Below are 6,606 nucleotides of genomic sequence, written 5' to 3'. Positions count from 1 at the left end.
GGCAGTAGAGATACAGAGGTGCATGCTGAGAAAAAAAACACATGCAGGTTTTAAGCCAAAATAACTTAAATACGCACACACACATATACTAGAAATCTTGTCTAAACCAAGGAAAATGACGCTCTTTTCAAATGATAACACAATGGTCTTGGCCTATCTCAATTAGAAACCTACCTCATGCTGCTGAAACATCCTCTAATACCACCACACCAAGTGGTTTCTTCATCTGCTATGCTAAAAGGGATAAAAGTACAGTTCACCCAAAGTAACCCACATGAAAGTCCACAAAGTCCCTGGAAAAAACAAAAAGGTTGGTCTCAACTCAGCAGTGCCTTACGGTTGAAGCCAGTGTTTGTTCTTAGGTAATTCCTGCTCCCCTCTTCCTTATGGAAGAGAACCAAGGTTTGAGTGTGTTTGGAAAGAAATGTGCTTTCCTTAAGAAAAATCTTTGGGCCTTGTAGGATGAAACTAGCTGCAGGATACTTTCATCTCTAGTGCTAGAGCAGGTTTTTAACTGAAATCTGTAATAGCAATGAACATTTGGTGTAAATCCACCGTAAATAACACAGGATGTAAAGATATGCTGAGATAAAAACTACTCAGGCTTTGTTTCCAACTGTATTTTACATTAAAAGATTGCTAGTTTGCATTTTAGGCTGGCTCCAGTGAAAGCTGGGAGCTTATAAATGTGCTACATCTAGCAACTAGGGATCAGGCTGCCAGAGTGCAATATAATACCCAGAGTCAGGTACCTTGTCTTCCTATTTATAGCCAGGAAAGTGTGAGACACCTCCCAAGGGTGAGTGGAAACTCCCACTTCCTGAGCAAAGATATCAAACAGGGATGTTTTAGACTTGCTCCATGTAGCCCAGATGTAGGGTTTTCCATCAGCATGGGATCCTGGGCCCACACATAGAGGGTTTAGGAGTCTTTTTGAAAGAACAGAGCAATGTCACCAATTTCTTTTTAACACCGTGGACTGTAGGGTTTGAATTTGATGTCATTCGTGTGCTTATCTAGGTGGTGAAGCAAATGTCCAACAAAGGGAAGATGCTGTACAAGGTCATCCTACTGAGAGTCCAAATGTCTGTCTGCCCCACTTGCTTGGACCATTCCCTCGTTCCAGGCTACAGGCTGAAGCATTAGGGGGTTGGTGAGTTGCAGTCTCATAGTCCATTAAAAAATTGCTACAGTGCAAAATGAAACCAAAGAACAGAGCAAGAAATAGAAGAAGAAGGCTGAACTGTGTTTCTTAGTTTTAGCAAGACAGGAATGTAGCTATTTTCCACACCTAGAATTGGTCTTTTTTTAAACTAGTGACCACTTAAGGAAAGCATAAGCAAAAGTTAGTGAGAATAGCCCTTAATGGTTTTTTTGCACCATACGTAAGAGGATATGAATTATTTGGTAGGAGGTGTATTCTGTGCCCTCTGCAGCATCATGCTGTGCTCCACTTACGGGAGTTTGCTACAGGTCTTTTCTTTGACTCCATGCAAGTGAGAAGTATGTCTTGCTGTGGGCTACAGCTTTATAACTCTATTCACCAAAAATATATTCAGAAATTGTAATTATTTCAGGGCTAAATTTGGGGATAGGTTTACCTACACACTCCATATTATTCTTCAGTATGGTGCATTTATGCAAGGGTGGGAAGAAACACACTCACAAAAACCAATGTCCCATGTGAACAAATGAAGAGTAGAAAGAGCAAGTCAGCAGATTTCCACATAACCATCTCCTCAGTATAAAATGTATCTGATAATGACGGTTGTATTGCCAAGAAACAGATAAAGTGAAATTAGTTCTCAAAACTTCAACGGGCAAAATGTAAGCATGTTATCATAAAATCATCAGGACTGTAAGAAAATAGGTTTAACCTTCCAGGCATGTATAATATCTTCATAGCATAATGAGTTTATATATTTATATTGCTTGTTTCTCTCTATGAAATGGTAATATGTTTATTCCTCTTAACACAATAAAATCAGTAGCAATCAAGAATTTGGTTGAAAAGCGCACACCACATGTTATCATAAAGGGATATTGCTTTAATACTTTAAAATACTTTAAAATCATGGCATTATGCAAAAACATCGAGACCCTTACTGTGACCTAGATACTGTTAGTGGAAGGTGGCACTGCAGTATGCTAAGTAAATTCATTCTGTCTTTAACCTCACTAGCTCAAGTAACGACTCATGAAGGTGCGCAGCAGAGGCTGCCAAAGACCTGAGCTACCTACTTGGGTTACCTGTCTACCCTGAAGGTGAGTCATCCCTGATGTTACTTGAGCTAGTGAGATTAAAGGCCTGGCTGCAGTGCAGCCATGCTTCCTAAATTCAGTATCAACATCCACAAGTGGAAATGAGCAAATGTGCTGGTCTAGATGCTCCAAGGAGGAGACAAGTACTGTTTCACCATGAAGGAATCCTTCATATATAGGTATACATTAAGAAAAAAATTATTTTTGGTTGGAAGACACTGCCAAAATAATTTTTTGCCCTAAAACTTGTGGTTCAGTATGGTTCACATTACTGGACCATATCCTGATATTCTAAGGTAGAACTGCTGAGTGCCCTCAAATTCCAGCCATTTGGGAAAAAAAGGGGAGTAACAAGTATCAGCAAACACTGAGGACTGCATTGGATTGAGCCCTGTGGGCAGAGTCTGCAAACTCCTGTAGCTCTGTTCAGCTGGATCTTTTCCATACCACAAGGGAACCTGGCAGCACTTAATAACCTCCATACTCATCTTTTATTGTCCTGCAGTAAATCAGTGATTGTAGGATTAGCCCGGGTGGTTGATGTTTGGAAATCTTTGCTGTCACCCCCGGCAGTCCATACAGGGAGCCGGGGGGGGGGACACACTTCTCCAACTGCTGCAGTCTGTGAGGCACAGAGACAGTCTCCAATGGTTCAAGGCAGACCGCTCTGCGCTCTTAATCCACTTATTACTGTCTCCATCCACTGTAATCGCCTTTATGTAAAAATTTACTGAGGTTTCCCTGTAATGCCGTGTAAAGATCCTGCATTTGTAGGCTGTAAGAAGGTTGGTTTGTCCCGTTTGCCACCGCGCTTGCTGCTCAGCAATTTCCTGTTTGACACCACTTCTTTTCAAACGCTGTCTACATTTTTGCAGTGCCACCAAGCGGTTGGTTCTCTCAATAGCGTTTTTACATTTTAATTTTGCTGATAAACAAAGGCAGAGCAAACCGTCTTGCAGACCAGAGTCGCATTAAACACAATTCGCCACAGCAAAACGCAAGGTTGGTACGATGCGGGTACAGGACTTAAAGAGAGTTGGTGCGGAAAAAGCTCGACAACCCTAGGTTGCGTAAAGCCTGGGTAGACTCCGCTTAGGTTCCTCAGGGGGTGGCACAGGACGGCACTGAGGTACAGACAGACCTGCCTGGGCGCTGGGAGGACGGGACGAGGTGGAGAAGAGCGAAACCCTCACCCTGCCCCCGAGTCCTCCCGGAGCATTAGGCACCTGATCGCCACCTACCCTACTCCCTCCGCCATCTTAGAACGGCTTCCCCCCCACAGGCGGGACGCCAGGAAAAGGCCTCGCCTCCCTCATCTCACCAGCCAATAAGCGGCAAGTGCGAGGAGGAAAATGCTAAGTGCAGCCAATAAAGATCAGCCGTGGCGATCATGAGGAGCCAATAAGCATCTAGAATATGCGGCTCTGCCCATCAACGGTCGGTATGAGTGGGCCAGTGAGAGCCTGCGGTTTGGCCTGGACTGACCAATGAGCGTTGTCAGGTGATATTTGAAAGTGAGGGTAGAGACAGGAGGCTCTGTGGGTGTTGAGAGCAGTGTCGGCACAGGTATGGTGGGGCTTCGGGAGGGGGGGCCTGGCAGTGGTGTCTTTTCTCTTAGCTGGCCTGAAAACACGGTGGGGCGGTGGCGGGGAAGGGGCTGAGGGGAAAGACGTGCGGTGACACCCAGGAGCTGCGGTGAGAAGCAGGGGCTGGATGGAGGATGGCGTGCTGTTTGTCGTGACTCCCGTCTCGAAACCGTTGAGTGTAGACCCTGTTCGGCCCCTAAACTTGCTGGGTTCCTGCTTTAAAAATAGTTCTGCTTTGTCGCTATTCAGGCTAAAAAATGCAAACTCTGTTTCATGTCTGTATTAGTCCTTTGGTGCTTGTGGTGATGTTGATCAAAAGTAGGTCTTTTCCCTCGCTTTTTTATATATATATATATATATGTGCACACGCATATACGTATAAAAATCAATCCTATAAGTTTTCAACTTTAATTTTGAGAGGTTGTGCTAGCTGGTCACAAATCCTTAGTTTTACATAAGCCCTTTGTCCCTTTCCTGCTACTAGTCTTGAATTTGTGTTAATTTAAAGTCTGATTAATGTGGCTGCCCCGTCTCTGGCAGTGTTCAAAGCCAGGTTGGATGGGGCTCCGAGAAAGCTGGTCTAGCGGAAGGTGTCCCTGTCTGTGGCAGGGGGTTGAAACTGGATGAGCTTTAAGGCCCCTTCCAACCCAAACCATTCTGTGGTTCTAAGATATGACTCTAGACTTCTGTTTGGGCAAGGTACTAAAAAAACATAGCTTGGAAAGAAAAGCAGACAGTTATTTTCATCCTAAATAGATGCTTAGGGCATTGAACATGCCATACAGTTTTAATGAGCCCAAAGAGATCATGGTTAGTCTCTTGTATTGGTTTTGCTGACCTAGGATGTGAGATGATAATGCCTCTGTGGGCAGCTGTCTCTGTATCTTTATTTATATTTGCCACCTTCAAGCTTCAGATCAATTCTTCTGCAGGATTATGTACTGAAATCACTTGTTCTTGAGGTTTATTCTTGTGAGAAGGTCTTAAGTGCATTTACACCACAATAACTAGGAAAAGGTTGTTCAAAGTAGAAAGTAGAGCAGAAAAATCCTTTAAGTGTTTTAAATATTTATCCGTGTTGAAAGCAAATGCAGCTTTCTGTAAGCTTGCCTGATAGAAAACTATGCGTATTCTGTGCATATAGGTTACATTACCTTCTCTCAAGGCACTGAATCAAAAATCGCACGTACACTTTGAAAGTACCATTGTTGTACCTGCTTAAGGTAAACTTAGGGAATTTGTTCTGAAAGCCCACAAAGGATGGGTGTAGAGGCTTGATGTTAGCTGCTGCTTTTAGGAGTGACTTTCATCCACTGCAATCAAAAAGCCTGATTCTTCTACAAGTTAGGTAGTAGAGATATATTCCTCTGATCGCTTTCTTCATGGATTTCTGTAATACAGTGGGAATGACTAACCAGATCAGTTCAAAGATTATTACTGGAGATGCTCATGAATTAACCTTTCCTAATTACTTGGATATAAAGCAAGGCAAATGTGACTATGAACTACAGTAGAGGTAGTCTGATCATTTGCACTCATTGATTAAAGATGGCAGTTAATAATCTCTGAAAGTTGGAATATAAGATGCAGGATGAAACTTAAGATGTTCATTGAATTGGATGGGACTGACATACATGAGGTATGTCAGAATTATGTGGAAGATATCCAGTCTCTGAGTGCTTTAAGCTGAGTTTTGATTTTCGTTCCCCTTCGCTTGTTTAACTTTTACTGCTGATTTTGCAGTATTGGGGGGGAAAAAAAGCAGCAAAATATACACACTGATATTTGCATATTATTTCTAAATTTGTACATTTTGTTCTATTCTATTTGTACATTCTGTTCTAAGCACCTCCAGATGAGTGTGCAGGTACTACCCGTGCTGTGCAAGTTGCTCACTACATGAATACTGCCATAAAGTGGGAAACAAGGAGCTGCTGCTGCCAGCAGTAATGGTAGCTGAACAGACTTTGTATTCCTTCTTATGATAGCTCAGATTCTCTCCTTGTTTACTTTTTACATGAGTACATACAGTTTATTTCTGTACTCTTTCTGTTTATTTTGGTGCTCTCTTTCTTCTGACATTGAGTTTTTTCAGATAGGCTGCTGGTGGTGTTTTTGGCTTTTGGTAGCAAATGGAGAGGATTAACTTCAAGAAATCCTGTACACCCATAGTCCAGGCTGATATTTCAGTCCAGTCACTGATGATTCCTTGAGTTTGATCAAAGTTTGTTGTTTGAAATTAAAAACTTCAGTAAATGGCCATTTTACTGATAAATGAATAACTGCTGATTATTTAGTTTCACTCTGTTGCTCTTCTTACTGTAAAGCTTTCTATAAAGTATGTACAGACCAACTGATGTTTCAGTAAGTCTTCTTTGGGTAAAAAAATAGGGGAGAAATCCTGCTTGCAATAAATGCTATTGTATTGCAGTTGCATCCTGGAAACACAGTTTGGAAATGGTGCCAGGAACTCTGATGCATGACAAAAATGCCTGGTTATCGGATGGGATATAATCTAAGTGCTCAGTGGCAGTGTTGCTTCCAAGTATTGTCCTACAACCTTGTAATTACTTGCTTGTCTCCTTAACATGAAAAACATCTGTGTTAAAAAGAGAGCGGCAGGCCAATCCCTGACAGTGACACCGAGTCCCCAACTAATTCTGTGTCAGACTTGCTAACCACTTATCAAACTAGCCACTTGAATGCATAAAATAAAGAGGACTGATACAGTCATTACTGAAATTGTCATTTGCATTTT

This window comes from Psittacula echo (assembly GCF_963264785.1).
Source record: "Psittacula echo genome assembly, chromosome: 5".
Classification (NCBI taxonomy): domain Eukaryota; kingdom Metazoa; phylum Chordata; class Aves; order Psittaciformes; family Psittacidae; genus Psittacula; species Psittacula echo.
This window is presented reverse-complemented; position numbering follows the sequence as displayed.